This window comes from Scyliorhinus canicula, chromosome 13 (assembly GCF_902713615.1).
Source record: "Scyliorhinus canicula chromosome 13, sScyCan1.1, whole genome shotgun sequence".
In the NCBI taxonomy this organism is placed as follows: Eukaryota; Metazoa; Chordata; class Chondrichthyes; order Carcharhiniformes; family Scyliorhinidae; genus Scyliorhinus; species Scyliorhinus canicula.
Window position 1 is genome coordinate 36,805,019 of NC_052158.1, and position 17,392 is coordinate 36,822,410.

At 46.9% G+C, this 17,392-nt stretch overlaps 1 pseudogene; it reads right to left on the minus strand.

The window, feature by feature from the left end:
• Nucleotides 1-526: 526 nt before the first annotated feature.
• Nucleotides 527-17,392, minus strand: part of LOC119975559 — a 32,437-nt pseudogene continuing 15,571 nt past the window's right edge.

Below are 17,392 nucleotides of genomic sequence, written 5' to 3' on the forward strand. Positions count from 1 at the left end.
CAGTGCAGGTACATCCACACCCACTGAGGGATGGAGTTGCAGGATCTTGACCAAGCGACAGTGAGAAATCGCAATAGATTTCCAAGTCAGGATGGTGTGTGGCTTCAAGGGGATCTTGGTGGTGGTCTCTGCATGGGTCTGCTGCCCTTCTCTGTCTAATTGGTAGCAATTCTTGGTTTCAAAAGGTGCTGTTGAAGGAGTCCTGGTAAAGCCCTGCAGTGCATCTTGTAGATGATACACACACTGCTTCCACTGTTCATTGTTGGTGGATGGATTGATGTTTTTGTGGAACGGGTGATAAAGAAGCGGGATGTTTTCTCCTGACTAGTGTCAAGCTTTATTTGGTGTTGGAGCTACACTCATCCAGGTAATTGGAAAGTATTGTATTCCAGTGAAATGGCAAACAGCCACTGATGAAACTCTGTCAAATCCTTCTGGCACCCTGAGCCCAGATTTATTGCTGTTGAATAACCTAGTTTGGCATCAGTTCCAGAGCTGTTAAAACCCCAGTGAGTAACATCGTGTCTCATGCCGTGACTGACGAGCTCGATTCAATTCTTTCTTCAGCTGTGGAAAAGAAAGATTTTTGTGACAGACATTTTACAGCCTGCTAAATATTGAGACAAAGAAGAACAGGTACACAGGGATCTCTACACTCAGACACATGACCCACTCTGGTAGCATTGGAATACTTACAATTTGCTGGGCTGTATCTAGATTTTTGTTCTCTTCCAAGAAGAGATAGAAAGAGAACATAAGGTGCAATCAAGTTCCCTTCCTCACCTCATTCCCAAAACTTCACTGGGGAAATGACCAGCTATACCCACGCCATTTAAAGGGTATTATTTTACTCAACTGAGACAAAGCATCAGACAATATTCTCCCTTTCTTCCATCCTCTCACTGAATTTGAGTCCCCTGTCCCCTCGCTTTATGGGCCCCTGTCCAATACTGCTCAGTATGAGCCCCCGGTCCATTCACATCCCTTCCAGCCACAGGGGCGGCTTGGTAACACAGTAGGGTGGCACGGTAGCACAGTGGTTAGAACTGTTGCTTCACAGCGCCAGTTTCTATTCCCGGCTTGGGTCATTCTTTGTGCTGAGTCTGCACGTTCTCCCCGTGTCTGTGTGGTTTCAGTCCAGCTTCCTGCCACCATCCTGCAAGACGTGCTTGTTAGGCGAATTTGACATTCTAAATTCTCCCTCAGTATACCCAAACATGCGCCGCCATGGTGTGGCAACTAGGGGATTTTCACAGTAACTTCATTGCAGTGTTAATGTAAGCCTACTTGTGACACTAATAAAATATTATTGTTACAATTCCCCCCACTCCCCATATAATCCCATCTGGCTCCTCTCTTCCTTTTTTAGACTCTGAATCCCAGTGCAACCCCCAGTCCCCTTATCCTCTGTGCTTTGCTGGCAGTTTCCCACAGGTCAAAAGGGATAATTGAAGTCCCCCATTTTCCCTGAAGCTCTCGTATTGTAGTGCAAACATTTATTCCTTACACTCCTTCTCACTACTGTATTTAGCGACCTGTAGTATTTCTGACGGACTTGAGCAGGCCCAATTTCCCAAGCTTCAATGCTGTCCTTTCCTTCATATGCCTGGGCCTCAACTCTGAATTTCCTCACTTCAGGTTTCCACCTCTGAAACTCATGTTCTTCAATGACGGTGCTCCTTAAATCCTAAACTGTTTGACCAAGCTTTTGCCCAACTGTCCTAGCATCGCCTTATGTAGCTTGTCATCACTTTTTGTTTTACAGTCTTGGATGTTTTATTCTGTTACATGCACTAATTAATGGTTTTATAAAAGAATTAGCAGTGAAATGTCTCCCCTATTGTTCCCTAACTGTCCAATTAGATTATTTCTTTGAACGCTCCTCCATTACATAATCGCATTCCAATGCTTGAAAGTAACTTCAATGAATACTGTTAATCTTTGTTTCTTGTCCCAATGAACCTGCTAGCACCCATCACTATCCTTTCATGAGCCTATACTGAAACTGATGTGGAATTAACACTCATGTATGAAACCAGAAATGAGGCATCATTCCAATACCTGCAGACGAGCAATAACCTGCATACAATTGGTTCCTTTACTGTATATAAACTCAAGTTGCTACTGACCATAAACTTAAGCAGAATGGCTGTATAAATCATGTGGCTACAAGGACAGGTCAAAGGCTGAAAATTCCATAGTGACTCACTCATTTCCTGACTCTCTAGAATATATGCACAATCTAGATTGGATAGGTGAGGACCATGATGGAGTATTCACCACTTGCCTGGATGAATGCAACTTCAACACTCCAGACGCTCGACATCATCCAGGACAAAGTAGCCTGTGTGCCTGGCATCCATGTCGTCCACCATCTTAAACTTTTACTCTCTCCACCACAGACACAGTGGCAACAGTGTGTACCATCTACAAGAGCAGAGGGCAGCAGAGCAGAGCTTCTGATTGGCTGTTCTGGGGACATTTGCATACGTGCAGTGCGGTCAGCGTAAGTTGAAGGTGGTTTGTGAAGGGGCTGTTCTCGAGTGACAGCTTTACCCGAAACACTACTTACGTAGTGTCTCCCACCCATCCGCCTCCTCTAACCAAAAAAAAAAGTTCTGTCCGTTGGCCTAGTTTCAGCCGTTCAGAGGAGGAGGAGCAATCTGTGGGTGAGTATAAAAACTCACTTTAACCCAGGGATCGAGGCCTAGTTTCGGGAGCCGTTCAGAGGAGGAGGAGCAATCTCTGGGTGAGTATAAAAACTCACTTTAACCCGGGGATCGAGGCCTAGTTTCGGGAGCCGTTCAGAGGAGGAGGAGCAGTCTCTGGGTGAGTATACAGACCTAACGGTAACTTCCTGTTTTCCACTTTTTTTTTCAAAAGTGACGTCAGAGGGAAGCTTGATCTGATTGGTTGGTAACCAATCTGCCCCAAATTTAAAACTCGTAAACTTAAATTAAACAAATTAATTAATTAGAGATGGCTGGTCAGGTGATGTGCTTAAGCTGCTTGATGTGGGAGCTGGCAGATCCCATTGCGAGCTGCAGCGACCACATCTGCAGTAAGTGTTGGCTGCTCGAAGAACTCCGGCTCAGAGTTGATGAGCTGGAGTCTGAGCTTCACACACTGAGGCACATCCGGGAGGGGGAGGCTTACCTGGACACTTTGTTTCAGGAGGCAGTCACACCTGTCAGAGTAAATAGTTTAAATCCTGCCAGTGGCCAGGGACAGCAGGGTGTGACTGCAAGTCAGGCAGGTAAAGGGAACCAGCAGTCAGGAACTCAGGAGCCTCAGCCCTTGACCCTGTCCAACAGGTACGAGACACTTGCTCCCTGTGTGGATGGCGAATGGGCTGCAGGAAGGATGAGTCAGCTGACCAAGGCACCATGGTTCAGCAGGCCATTCAAGGGGAGGAAGTAAATAGGCAAGTTGTAGTTGTAGGGGATTCTATTATCAGAGGGATAGATAGTATCCTTTGTGAGCAGGATCGAGGGTCCCGCATGGTATGTTGCCTGCCCGGTGCTAGGGTGCGGGACATCTCTGACCGGCTTGAAAGGATATTGGAGAGGGAGGGGGAGGATCCAGTTGTTGTGGTCCATGTCGGTACCAACAACTTAGGCAAGTCTAGGAAAGAGGACCTGTTTAGAGATTATAAAGAGTTAGGATTCAAATTAAAAAACAGGTCCTCAAGGGTCATAATCTCCGGATTACTGCCCGAGCCACGTGCAAATTGGCATAGGGAGGCAAGAATAAGGGAAGTTAACACGTGGCTGAAAGAGTGGTGTGGGAAAGAGGGGTTCCTTTTCATGGGACACTGGCATCAGTTTTGGGACAGGGGGGACCTATACCGTTGGGATGGTCTCCACCTGAACCGAGCTGGGACCAGTGTTCTGGCGAAAAGAGTAAATAGGGTGGTCAATAGGACTTTAAACTAGAGATTGGGGGGGAAGGGAAAGTCAGGGAACCAAGAGGTGAAGGGATCAGTGGGAAGCGTAGCTCCTTAGGATTACAAAAAATCACGAAAAGACAGAGCTCAGGAGAGGTTACGATAGTCCCCATCTCACAAAATATGACACAGTGTATGGAAAGGCTCAGTAAACCAAGGTCCATCACACTAAGAAAACAAAAAGGGACAGTCAATAGGGAATTAAAGGTGCTATATTTAAATGCCCGCAGTGTACGGAACAAGGTAGATGAGCTTGTGGCCCAGATTGTGACTGGCAGGTATGATGTGGTAGGCATCACAGAGACGTGGTTGCAGGGGGTTCAGGACTGGCAGTTAAACATCCAGGGATTTACAACCTATCGAAAAGACAGAGAGGTGGGTAGAGGGGGCGGGGTTGCCTTGTTAATTAGAAATGATATTAAATCAATAGCACTAAACGACATAGGGTCAGACGATGTGGAGTCTGTGTGGGTAGAGTTGAGGAACCACAAAGGCAAAAAAACCATAATGGGAGTTATGTACAGGCCTCCTGACAGAGGTCAGGACCAGGGGCACAAAATGCACCACGAAATAGAAAGGGCATGTCAGAAAGGCAAGGTCACAGTGATCATGGGGGACTTCAATATGCAGGTGGACTGGGTAAATAATGTTGCCAGTGGACCCAAAGAAAGGGAATTCATTGAATGTTTACAGGATGGCTTTTTGGAACAGCTTGTGATGGAGCCCACGAGGGAACAGGCTATTCTGGACTTAGTGTTATGTAATGAGCCAGAATTGATAAAAGACCTTAAAGTAAGGGAACACTTAGGAAGCAGTGATCATAATATGGTAGAATTCAGTCTGCAATTTGAAAGAAAGAAGGTAGAATCAGATGTAAAGGTTTTACAGTTAAATAAAGGTAATTACAGGCGCATGAGGGAGGAACTGACAAAAATCGACTGGAAGCAGAGCCTAGTGGGAAAGACAGTAGAACAGCAATGGCAGGAGTTTCTGGGAGTAATTGAGGACACAGTGCAGAAGTTCATCCCAAAGAAAAGAAAGGTTATCAGAGGGAGGATTAGGCAGCCATGGCTGACAAAGGAAGTCAGGGAATGCATCAAGGCAAAAGAGAGAGCCTATAATGTGGCAAAGAGTAGTGGGAATTCAGAAGATTGGGAAGGCTACAAAAACAAACAGAGGATAACAAAGAGAGAAATAAGGAAGGAGAGGATCAAATATGAAGGTAGGCTAGCCAGTAACATTAGGAATGATAGTAAAAGTTTCTTTAAATACATTAAAAACAAACGGGAGGCAAAAGTAGACGTTGGGCCGCTCCAAAATGACGCTGGTAATCTAGTGATGGGAGACAAGGAAATAGCTGAGGAACTTAATAAGTACTTTGCGTCAGTCTTCACAGTAGAAGACATGAGTAATATCCCAACAATTCAGGAAAGTCAGGGGGCAGAGTTGAATATGGTTGCCATCACAAAGGAGAAGGTGCTAGAGAAACTAAAAGGTCTGAAAATTGATAAATCTCCGGGCCCAGATGGGCTACATCCTAGAGTTCTAAAGGAGATAGCTGAAGAAATAGTGGAGGCGTTAGTTATGATCTTTCAAAAGTCACTGGAATCAGGGAAAGTCCCAGAGGATTGGAAAATCGCTGTTGTAACCCCCCTGTTCAAGAAGGGAACAAGAAAAAAGATGGAAAATTATAGGCCAATTAGCCTAACCTCGGTTGTTGGCAAAATTCTAGAATCCATCGTTAAGGATGAGATTTCTAAATTCTTGGAAGTGCAGGGTCGGATTAGGACAAGTCAGCATGGATTTAGTAAGGGGAGGTCGTGCCTGACAAACCTGTTAGAGTTCTTTGAAGAGATAACAAATAGGTTAGACCAAGGAGAGCCAATGGATGTTATCTATCTTGACTTCCAAAAGGCCTTTGACAAGGTGCCTCACGGGAGACTGCTGAGTAAAATAAGGGCCCATGGTATTCGAGGCAAGGTACTAACATGGATTGACGATTGGCTGTCAGACAGAAGGCAGAGAGTTGGGATAAAAGGTTCTTTTTCGGAATGGCAACCGGTGACAAGTGGTGTCCCGCAGGGTTCAGTGTTGGGGCCACAGCTGTTCTCTTTATATATTAACGATCTAGATGACGGGACTGGGGGCATTCTGGCCAAGTTTGCCGATGATACAAAGATAGGTGGAGGGGCAGGTAGTATTGAGGAGGTGGGGAGGCTGCAGAAAGATTTAGACAGTTTAGGAGAATGGTCCAAGAAGTGGCTGATGAAATTCAACGTGGGCAAGTGCGAGGTCTTGCACTTTGGAAAAAAGAATAGAGGCATGGACTATTTTCTAAACGGTGACAAAATTCATAATGCTAAAGTGCAAAGGGACTTGGGAGTCCTAGTCCAGGATTCTCTAAAGGTAAACTTGCAGGTTGAGTCGGTAATTAAGAAAGCAAATGTAATGTTGTCATTTATCTCAAGAGGCTTGGAATATAAAAGCAGGGATGTACTTCTGAGGCTTTATAAAGCACTAGTTAGGCCCCATTTAGAATACTGTGAGCAATTTTGGGCCCCATACCTCAGGAAGGACATACTGGCACTGGAGCGGGTCCAGCGGAGATTCACACGGATGATCCCAGGAATGGTAGGCCTAACATACGATGAACGTCTGAGGATCGTGGGATTATATTCATTGGAGTTTAGGAGGTTGAGGGGAGATCTAATAGAAACGTACAAGATAATGAATGGCTTGGATAGGATGGACGTAGGGAAGTTGTTTCCATTAGCAGGGGAGACTAGGACGCGGGGGCACAGCCTTAGAATAAAAGGGAGTCACTTTAGAACAGAGATGAGGAGAAATTTCTTCAGCCAGAGAGTGGTAGGTCTGTGGAATTCATTGCCACAGAGGGCGGTGGAGGCCGGGACATTGAGTGTCTTTAAGACAGAAATTGATAAATTCTTGATTTCTCGAGGAATTAAGGGCTATGGGGAGAGAGCGGGTAAATGGAGTTGAAATCAACCATGATTGAATGGTGGAGTGGACTCGATGGGCCGAATGGCCTTACTTCCACTCCTATGTCTTATGGTCTTATGGTCTTATGTATTTAATTCACCAGGGCTGGGATTCTCCATTCCGCATTTGCCCTGCCACCACTTCCAGCAAGAAGGAAGAATTTGGTGCTCAGCCAAAACTCATTCATTGCAGTGGGACCATAAATTCCTTCAGCATGAATCAATGGAGAATTCTGGCCCAAGGGTTCTTCATAAGCAGCTTCCAAATTCACAAATTCCCATCACGTCCAAAATTAAACAGAGCAGACGCATGACAACAACAGCAGCTGCAGGTTATTCTCCAATTCAAACCGCATTCAGACTGGAAAATATATCACTGCCCCTTCAATGCCACTGGATCAAAAACTTGGGAATCCATTCCTCTTGGGACTGTGAGTGGGCTTGTAGTGGTTCGTGAAGGTGACCTTCTACTGGTCGCTCAAGGGATATAGAGATGGGCAACAGATGCTGGCCTTTCCAGCAATACATATCTCAAAGAATAATGACAAAATGGAGCATGTTTCAGTATGGGGACATTTTGGAAATAGTGATTACATTAATATCAGCTTTTTATTGACATAATGAATGTGGAGAGGATGTTTCCCCTTGTCGGAAAATCTTGAACTTAGGATCACTTTTCAAAATGTCGAACTCGGGGTCGTCCGTTCATTTAAGACAGAGTTGAGGAGAAATGTCTTTTCTCAGAGGGTCGTGACAGGTTACCAGGAGTAGACTGGAATGTGTAGTTGAGGTTGCAATCAGATCATTTGGCCCATCGAGTCTGCACCGACCCACTTAAGCCCTCACTTCCACCCTATCCCCGTAACCCAATAACCCCCCTCTAACCTTTTTGGTCACAAAGGGCAATTTAGCATCGCCAATCCACCTAACCTGCATGTCTCTGGATTGTGGGAGGAAACCGGAGCACCCGGAGGAAACCCACGCAGACATGGGGAGAACATGCAGGCTCCACACAGACAGTGACCCAGCGGGGAATCGAACCTGGGACCATGGCGCTGTGAAGCCACAGTGCTATCCACTTGTGCTACCGTGATGCCCTTCACCAAAACAATGGCAGGTGTGGAACTCTGCCACTCAAACCAACACATTCTATCTTGATTCCTTTTAAACCTGAGACTTCTAAATTTGTTGCCTGCAAAGGGTATTAAGGAACATGGAGTTGAGGGAGAGATCACCCGTAATCTAATTGAAAGACACACGAGCAGTTGAATGACCTACACCATTTCAGATTGTCTCAAATATCTCCACTCTTTTGGCTGTCCTTGTACTGTGCTCTGGATGTGGCTGAATCAAGGCTATTCACAATGTAGAAAATACTCTGATCTACCAAGCTGTTCCAAAATGGATGGTATCACATATCTATGCATTGAAAACTTTCAGGAATAATAACATTCTCTCAATGCCTCAAAGTTTTTAAAAAAAATTTCATGCTTCCGTCTACGCCACTTACAATGCCACCAATATTTGTGTGCTGAGGACCTGTGCCTTGTTATTTAAGCTACTGTAATAAATGTGAGCAGCTGAAGCCCCATCACAGAGCCTTGTGAGAAACCATTGACACGTTTATTCCTACTCTGTTCTTTACTGCCTTACCAGTCTCCTAATCAGATCAATAAATATTCATTCAATTCCGTTAGCACAGGACTCTTCTGCTGAACTTTATGGAAGTTCATATAAACTACATTCATGGATTTTCTCCTGTCTACTGATTCCTCAAACAATTCGATTGGGTATACCAGATCTCTGCTTTGCAAATCCAAGCTGTGATTCTCCAATCAGCTCAAATTTAGTCAAGTACTCTTTCTCTCTTCTTTCTTAAATGATGGAGCTACGCAAGTAATTTTCCAAACTACCCATACAATTCCCAAATTGGATCAACTTTGGAAGTTAATGGCTAAAACATCTGCAATTTGCTCACCTACATCCTTTAAAATCCTAATAAAGGTTCAGCATTACTTCTCAGTTTTGTACTCTGCGCTTCTATTTATGAAGGCCAAGATCTGTAATGACCCAACTAATTTTCAATAACTTCTGACAGTTTATCTGTAAGTTTTCCCGATAACAATTTTGACCAGTTTTCTGTTTTCTGTCTCATCCCGTTAAAAGTTAGTGAAAATCGCTTATTGTCACAAGTAGGCTTCAAATGACGTTACTGTGAAAAGCCTCTGGTCGCCACATTCCGGCGCCTGTTTGGGGAGGCTGGTACGGGGAGTCATACCAAAACCTAGAATATTAGTAAATAGCATCTTTCTCCTTTTTGAAACCAACATTGAATGTGATCATATTATGATCACTGTTTGATAAACGTTCCTTTTTTGTTATGTTAACTGTATCTGGTTCATTACTCAATCCTAAATGGAGTACACCATGACCTAGTGTTGGCTCGCCAACATTTTGGAAGAAAATTAGATTGAATGAAGAGGTTCAATATTTTTCTAACCTCAGTTACTGTGTTTCTCCTCATCTATGTTAAAAAGAAACCTTTTGTTTGCGACAAGCCTCTCTCTTGTTAAATAAATTTAGAGTACCCAATTCAGGGGCAATTTAGCGTGGCCAATCGACCTAGCCTGCACATCTTTGGGTTGTGGGGGTGAAACCTATGCAAACACGGGGAGAATGAGCAAATACCACATGGACAGTGACCCAGAGCCGGGATCAAGACTGGGATCTCCGGGCCGCAAAGCAGCAGGGCTAACCACTGCACCCCCACACTGCCCCCTTGCTGCAAGCCTTTCTAATCTCTTACCTAATATTTTGTGTGTCACTTCAAAACTGTTTGCAGGCAGCCTGGCGACAACTCCCAGTATATTCATATGTCCTTTTACATTTCACAATTCAAACTGAAATCACAATATTTTGCTTTCCCTTATCTAGATTATTTCTCTAATATTAGAATAATCCAAGTAAAATTAATTGTCTCTCAGTAAAGGCTGGGTTAGAAAATTGACAGCCAGCCTGGAATTGTAAAAGCAAATCGTGTCTGACAGGCTTGTTGAGAATAGAACAATTGATATTTTGTATATCAATTTTCAAAAAGATCTGATAAAAGTGAAAGCTGTGGTAATAAGGGTCCAGTGTCAGTGTGTATACAACATTGACTACGAGACAGAAAACATGTTTCTCAGGCTGGAGGCAAGTACAGAATGGTATTTCCCAGGGTTTGGTATTAGGACCACATCTCATATTGTAGATTATATTGATAACCTGGACCTGGGTATTCAAAAGATTAATTTCAAACTTTTCAGGTGGTAGAAATACAGTAAAAAAAGAAAGGATTGCAGCAGACTTCAGCGGGGGCACACAGACTAGTGAAATAGGCAGGCAGGTAGCCAACGAGGTTTAATGCAGCCAAGTGCAGAGATGTCCAATTTTAAAAGACAGAATGAGGAGAGGTGATTACAAACATCTTTAAAACCTCACTGACAGACACAGCCCGCAGTCGCTATTCTTCTTACCCCAATCTCTGGCCTCCACTCCTTTGCTGCGCTGCTTATACCGACAGGAATAGGTGGCGCTGTCCGCCAACTCTATCTGCACCCATCTTCTGAGCTGGTAGGTGCCATTGTGGTTGGGCAAGGTGCCCGTGGAATATGCGTCTGTAATCGGCTCACCATTTTTCAGGAGGATTACTTCAATATCGCAAGGGTAAAATCCAGTGACGAGACAGGGGAGTTGGGTCGGTTTAGTGGCTGATGCCTTGTCCACAGAAATAAACATCTGAGGAGCGACTGAGAGTAAAACAGATTATAGTTTGTGTGAATAGTGTGAGGGCTTTAAACTGGATTTGGATACCTGATATCAGAAACACAAATTCACAGAAATATTACAGCGCAGATGGAGGCCAGCCATTTTGCCAATTGTGCCGCACCAGCTCTCCAAACAAGCAACGTGGCAATGCCTTTCCCCTGCATTTTCCCCAGACCCATGCATATTGCTTCCATTCAAATCAAGAAGGGCCAAGTGGCAATGCACGCTTATGTGAAGAAGGCGAGCAGGATGCTTGCCCAACATCTTAGGAAACAGGAGGCAGCAAGGAAAATTTGCAGAGTGAAGGACAGGTAAGGTGGGGGTGAATGGTGAGTTGGAGGAGTTTTATAGGAGATTATATGAGTCAGAGCCCCCGGCTGGGGAGAGGGAGGGAATGTGGTGGTTCATGGATGAGTTGAAATTTCCCAGGGTGGGCGAGGAACTGGTGCAGGGATTGTGGGCTCCCCTTGGGTTGAGGGAGTTAATGGATTTTAAATGTGGATGCTGGTGCTAGGTTGTTGGCGAAGGTGTTAGCTTCGTGAATTGAGGACTGTGTCCCGTGGATGATATGTGAGGACCAAAAGGAGTTTGTGAAGGTGAGGCAGTTGTTGTCGAATGTGAGGAGATTGCTTAACGTGATTATGATGCCCCGGAGGTGTTGGGAGGGTTTGCGTTGGGCAAGGGTTTGTGAACTTGGTTCGGTTGTTGCAAAAGGAACCGGATGAGTTTGGAATATTTCGGTTTGCACCATAGGACAAGGCAGGGGTGCCTGCTCTCACTGCTGCTTTTTGCCTTGGCGATAGAGCCATTGGCAATGGCGCTTGGAGTGTTGGGGGATGGAGAGGGATGTGCCAGGTTTGGGAGGTGGGCGCGGTCAAACACACCTTTTCGCTGTATGCGGATGGCCTGCTGCTATATATTTACGGCTGATTGGGGGGCATTGGCAGTATTATGGAGATTTTGGAGGGCTCTGGTCAGTTTTCCAGAAATAAGCTGAATACGGGAAAGAACGAGGAGTTCCCGATTGAGACCAGAAGGCAGGAGAGGAGGTTGGGGGAGCCCCCGTTCAAGATGGTGCAGTCGAGTTTCCGGTATCTAAGCATTCAGGTGACGCGGGGTTGGGCATAGCTGCATCAGTTAAATTTAACTCGGTTGGTGGAGCAGATAAAGGAGGATTTTTAGAGGTGGGATGTGCTGCCATTGTCGTTAGTGGAGTGGGTGCAGACAATGAAGATGACGGTGCTGCCAAGGTTCTTGTTTATATTTCAGAACCACAGGATCGTCTTTCTGAAGTCATTTTTTGAAAAGGTTACTGCATTGTTCTCGGGGTTTGTGTGCGCATCAAGAGGGTTTTATTGGAGTAGTGGTGAGGAGGAGGAGGAGGAGAGTTGTCGTTGCCAAATATAATAGATTACTACTGGGCGGCTAACATCGATAGTGAGGAAGGGAGGGGTCGGAATGGAGGCTACTTCTTGCAGGATAACGAGTTTAGGGGCACTGTCGAGAGCGCCTCTGCCGTTGTCGCCGGCCAAGTACTCCGTGAGCCCAGGGGTTGTGTCGGCCGAGAGGGTAGGGGGGCAGTGGAGGCAGTACTTGAGACTGGAGGGTGCCTCAGTATGAGCACCGATCTGTGACTACTAGGGGGGCTGGATGCGAGGTTTCAGGGGTGATTGAGCAGCTTGGAGATCTGTTCATAAGGGACACCTTAGCAAGATTAGAGGACCTAAAAGTGGAATATGAGCTGCCCCGGGGAAATGGTTTCAGGTACTTACAAGTGGGGGCGGAGGGAGGTGCCTTCCTTTCGCATGTTGCCGCTCTTGGGGCTGCAAGAAAAGGTGTTGGTAGGGGAGGAGAAGGTGTCCGAGGTTTATAAGGAGCTGATAGATTGGAGGGGGCCCGGTTGGGGGAAATTAAGCGGAAGTGGGAGGAGGAGCTGGGGAAGAGGTTGGGGGGAGGTGATGGCTGGGACGTGGGAGGAGGCTCTGCAGAGGGTGAATACGTCCTTGTTGTGTGTAAGGCGCAACCTTATTCAATTTAAAGTCGCCCACAGGGTGCATATGACGTTGGCGAGGATGAATAGGTTCTTTGAGGGGGTGGAGGGCAGCATGGTAGCATTGTGAATAGCACAATCGCTTCACAGCTCCAGGGTCCCAGGTCCGATTCCGGCTTGGGTCACTGTCTGTGTGGAGTCTGCACATCCTCCCCGTGTGTGCGTGGGTTTCCTCCGGGTGCTCTGGTTTCCTCCCACAGTCCAAAGATGTGCAGGTTAGGTGGATTGGCCATGATAAATTGCCCTTAGTGTCCAAAATTGCCCTTAGTGTTGGGTGGGGTTACTGGGTTATGGGGTTATGGGGATAGGATGAATTGTTGACCTTGGGTAGGGTGCTCTTTCCAAGACCTGGTGCAGACTCGATGGGCTGAATGCCCTCCTTCTGTACTGTAAATTCTATGATTGGTCTGGGTGGTGTGCGGGGAGGTCAGCAAACCACATCCACATGTTTTTGGTGTGCCCAAAACTGAAGCGTTTCTGGCAGCAGTTTGCAGACATAATGTCTGAGGTAATGGGGGTGAAGGTGGTGGCCTCGAGCCCAGAGATAGTCATATTTGGGGTGTCGGAAAACCAGGAGACCAGGGGAAGTGAGAGGCCGATGTCTTGACCTTTGCCTCCCTGATAGCCCGGAGATAGATTTTGCTTGGATGGAGGGACTCGGAGATTCCGAATCCGAATGTGGAAAATATCAAGCTCGTCTTGAGAGGGTGGGTTGATGAGTCCGCCCGGAGGTGGATGGTGTTCATCAACGTCTTCTTTCTGCAACTTCCCTACCGCCTTTCCCATGGACACCAGCCAAAACTCCCTCTCCTTCAACATTCCTGCCTACATGGCCTCTGAATACCTCCTGTTCACCCTCACAATCTCTTCCACCAATCTTGCCATCTTGTCCCGTTCCACCTTTCCCCTGTGTCCCGGAATCAAAATAACCACCCCCCAACCACCGCCTCGAGTGCCTCCCACAGCGTGGCGCCTGTGACATCCCCCGTATCATTAAGTTCCACATAGCTCCGGATGGCCCACTTGCACACCAGATCTGGAATCTTCCCCAGTAACCACCTCATGAACTCCACACTATCCCAGTTTGGGGCATAAACATTTCCCAAAATGCTGGCATACCCTCCAGTTTCACACTGACCATCATGAACCTTCCCCCCTGAATCTGCCGCAATGTTCCCCACATCGAATGCCACCTGCTCATTCACCAGCACCGCCATGCCCGTCGTATTCGTGTCCAGACCCGAACGAAACACCTGCCCTACCCATCCTTTCCTCAGACTTGTTTGATCCCCGATCTTTAAATACACGTCTTGTAAAAAAGCCAGGTCCATCTTTTCATTCATAGAATTTATAGAATTTACAGTGCAGAAGGAGGCCATTCGGCCCATCGAGTCTGCACCGGCTCTTGGAAAGAGCACCCTACCCAAGGTCCACACCTCCACCCTATCCCCAAAACCCAGTAACCCCACCCAAAACTAAGGGCAATTTTGGACACTAAGGGCAATTTAGCATGGCCAATCCACCTAACCTGCACATCTTTGGACTGTGGGAGGAAACCGGAGCACCCGGAGGAAACCCACAGACACTGTCTGTCCAGACTCCACACAGACAGTAACCCAAGCCGGGAATCAAACCTGGGACGCTGGAGCTGTGAAGCAAATGTGCTAGCCACAATGCTACCGTGCTGCCCCACAATGCTACCGTGCTGCCCCTATCAGAGTCCTCAGGTACGCGAACACACGTGATCGTTTGACATGCCCATTAGCCCCCTCACAATGTGACCAGCCTGGTTGGGGGGCTCCCCGCCCCCTCTCCTGCTGATCAATCATTTCCTTTTTGGGCACGCCCCAACCCCATCACATGGCCCTCCAGGCCCATCCTTGGATGTTCACCGTCATAGCTCCCTTTTGAACCACGACAACTCCTTTGACAGCACCCCCTTTCCACCCAACAAACCAACAGCCTCTCCCTGACACCAACCACCTGACCAACCCCCACTGCGTTCCCTTTAACTCACCTGCCCAGCTAGCATGGCAGCCCGGGCCTAAGGCCTCCAAACTACCATCAGCCCCAAATTCCCCTTCCTTCCCTCCCCCATCCCCACTCCCTCCATAAACAAAGAAACAGAAAAAAAGTGCACACACCTTTGATGCTCCCCAAGCACCCTGCCACCAATTCCGACAACACATTTCGAAGGGGAAAATGAGAAAAATTTCTCCATCAACGACCAAGGGGAAACCCCTCCAAAGTTCAATGTCCGCCTCCTCCTGCCAGTCCATTGTCTCTCAAAAACTCCATAGCCTCCAAAATAGCATTCCCAATTCTGGAATGCCACCCAGAGGTGGATCGGGCATAGCACTACAAACTTCACCACCTTCTTGAAGAGGGCAACCTTGTTCCGGTTAAACCCAGCCCATCTCTTTGCCAGTTTTGTGCCCAGGTCCTGATCCCACAGTTCCCTTCCAGGTGCATGTCCCAGGTGCACGTCCTTGTCTGTCTTGCCCACTGCAGAATTTACTCCTTGTCCAAGTAGTGGTGCAGCTGCACCACCATCGCCCTCAGTGGCTCGTGCCTGTGGCCTCCTCATAGCATCCTGTGCCCTTGGGCGACATCCAGGGACCGGCTCACGGCCCCTTCTCCCCATCAGCTTTTCCAACATCTTCGGGCACATACTTGACAGCCTCTACTTCATCAATGCCTTCGAGCGTTGGCACGATCCGCAAGTTGTGTCTTCTGGAGTGCTTCTCCAGATTCTGCAGTTTCTCCTTCAGCCTCTTTTGGGTCTGCAGAATCACTCCCATCAGCCACCAATGAGGCCAATGTGCTCCCCACCATCTCCTCCACCTTCTGGATTACCTGGCCCTGGGACTCCAGCCTCTGTTCCACATGCCAATACCCACTTTAAGAGACTCTACCACCTTGGCTGGGTCTTCCTGGGCTTCTTTTCAGCTGGCTGGTTTAATTTAACAAAACCACCAACTGCTCCACTGATCACTGGGTGGGCAGGACAGGCCTTTTACTGTCTGACATCTTGACCGGTGGCGCAGAAAGATTCTGCTCCACCAGGTCCCTTAATCTCGACCCACTCCTGCACCATGGATCCATCCACCAGCCACACCAGAGGAGTCACTATTTCACCTGGCACGCCTACACTTTTTCCATCCAAACGTCCACCCTATGAAGGGGAAAAGGACCAAAAGCAGTTCCTCATCTCCTATCTACCCTCATAACTGAATGTTCTCATCCCTGGAACAATTCTTGTAAACCCCTCCTGCACTTATTACAATCCGGTCACATCCTTCCTATAGTGTGGCACCTAGAACTGTACGCAATATTCCACCTGAGGCCTAACTGGTTCTTGTGTAAGCTGCGTATAGCCTCCTTGCTCTTGAACTCTATGCCACTATTAATAAAGCCAGAATACTATCTGCTCGATTAACTGCTCTCCCACCTGTCCTGCCACCTTCACTGATCTATGCACAAATACACCCAGGTCCTTCTGCTCCTGCACCCTTGTAAGAATTTTACTGTTTTTCTCGATTATTTCTCCCTGTTCTTCCTACGAAAATGCATCGCCTTACACTTCTCCCCATTGAGCTTCATCTGCCATCTAACTGCACACTCCACCAACTGCTGAAGTTCTCCACTGTCCTCTTCACAGTTATAATTCCAAATTTTGTGTCATCCACAAACTTGAAAATTGTCTACATCATGAATATATAATCAGGAAAAGCAAGGTTTGCAAACCACAACCCCGAGGAACACCACTGCAAATCCTCCAGCACAAAAAATAGCCATTGGCCATAATTTTCTGCTTTTCATTATTCAGCCAATTTTGTACCAATGTTGCAACTGTCCCTTTTACACCATGAGCTACAATTTTTCTCGCAAGTCTGTTGTGTGGCACTGAGGCATAGAATGCCTTCTGAACGTTCATGTACACCACATCAATAGTATTATCCTGACCAGAGAATTGGGGGAACTCTCTGCTCGTTGGAGTCATACCTGGCACAAAGGAAGATGGTTGTGGTGATTGAAGGTCAACCACCTCCACTCCAGGGCATCTGCACAAATTCCTCAGGGTAGTGTCCTAGGCCCAATCATCTTCAGCTGCTTCATCAGTTACCTCTCTTCCATCATAAGGTCTGAAATGGAGATGTTTGTGGATGACTGCACAATGTTCAGCAGCACTTGACTCTTCAGATACTAAATCAGTCCATGTCCAAATGCAGCAAGACCTGGACAATATCCAGCTTGGGCTGACAAGAAGCAAGTTACATTTGCACCACACCAGTGCCAGGCAATGACCATCTCTGACAAGAGAGGATCTAACTACTGTCCCTTGACATTCATTGGCATTGCCATCGCTGAATCCCCCACAATCAATATCCGGGGGTTACCATTGATCAGAAACTGAACCTGACTAGCCATATTAATACTGTGGCTACCAGGGTAGGTCAAAGGCTAGGAATCCTTCGGCAAGTAACTCACCTCCTGGCCCCCAAAAGCCTGTCCATCATTTACAATGCACAAGTCAAGAATGTAATGCAATACTCTCCACTTGCCTGGATGAGTGCAGCTCCAAAGCCT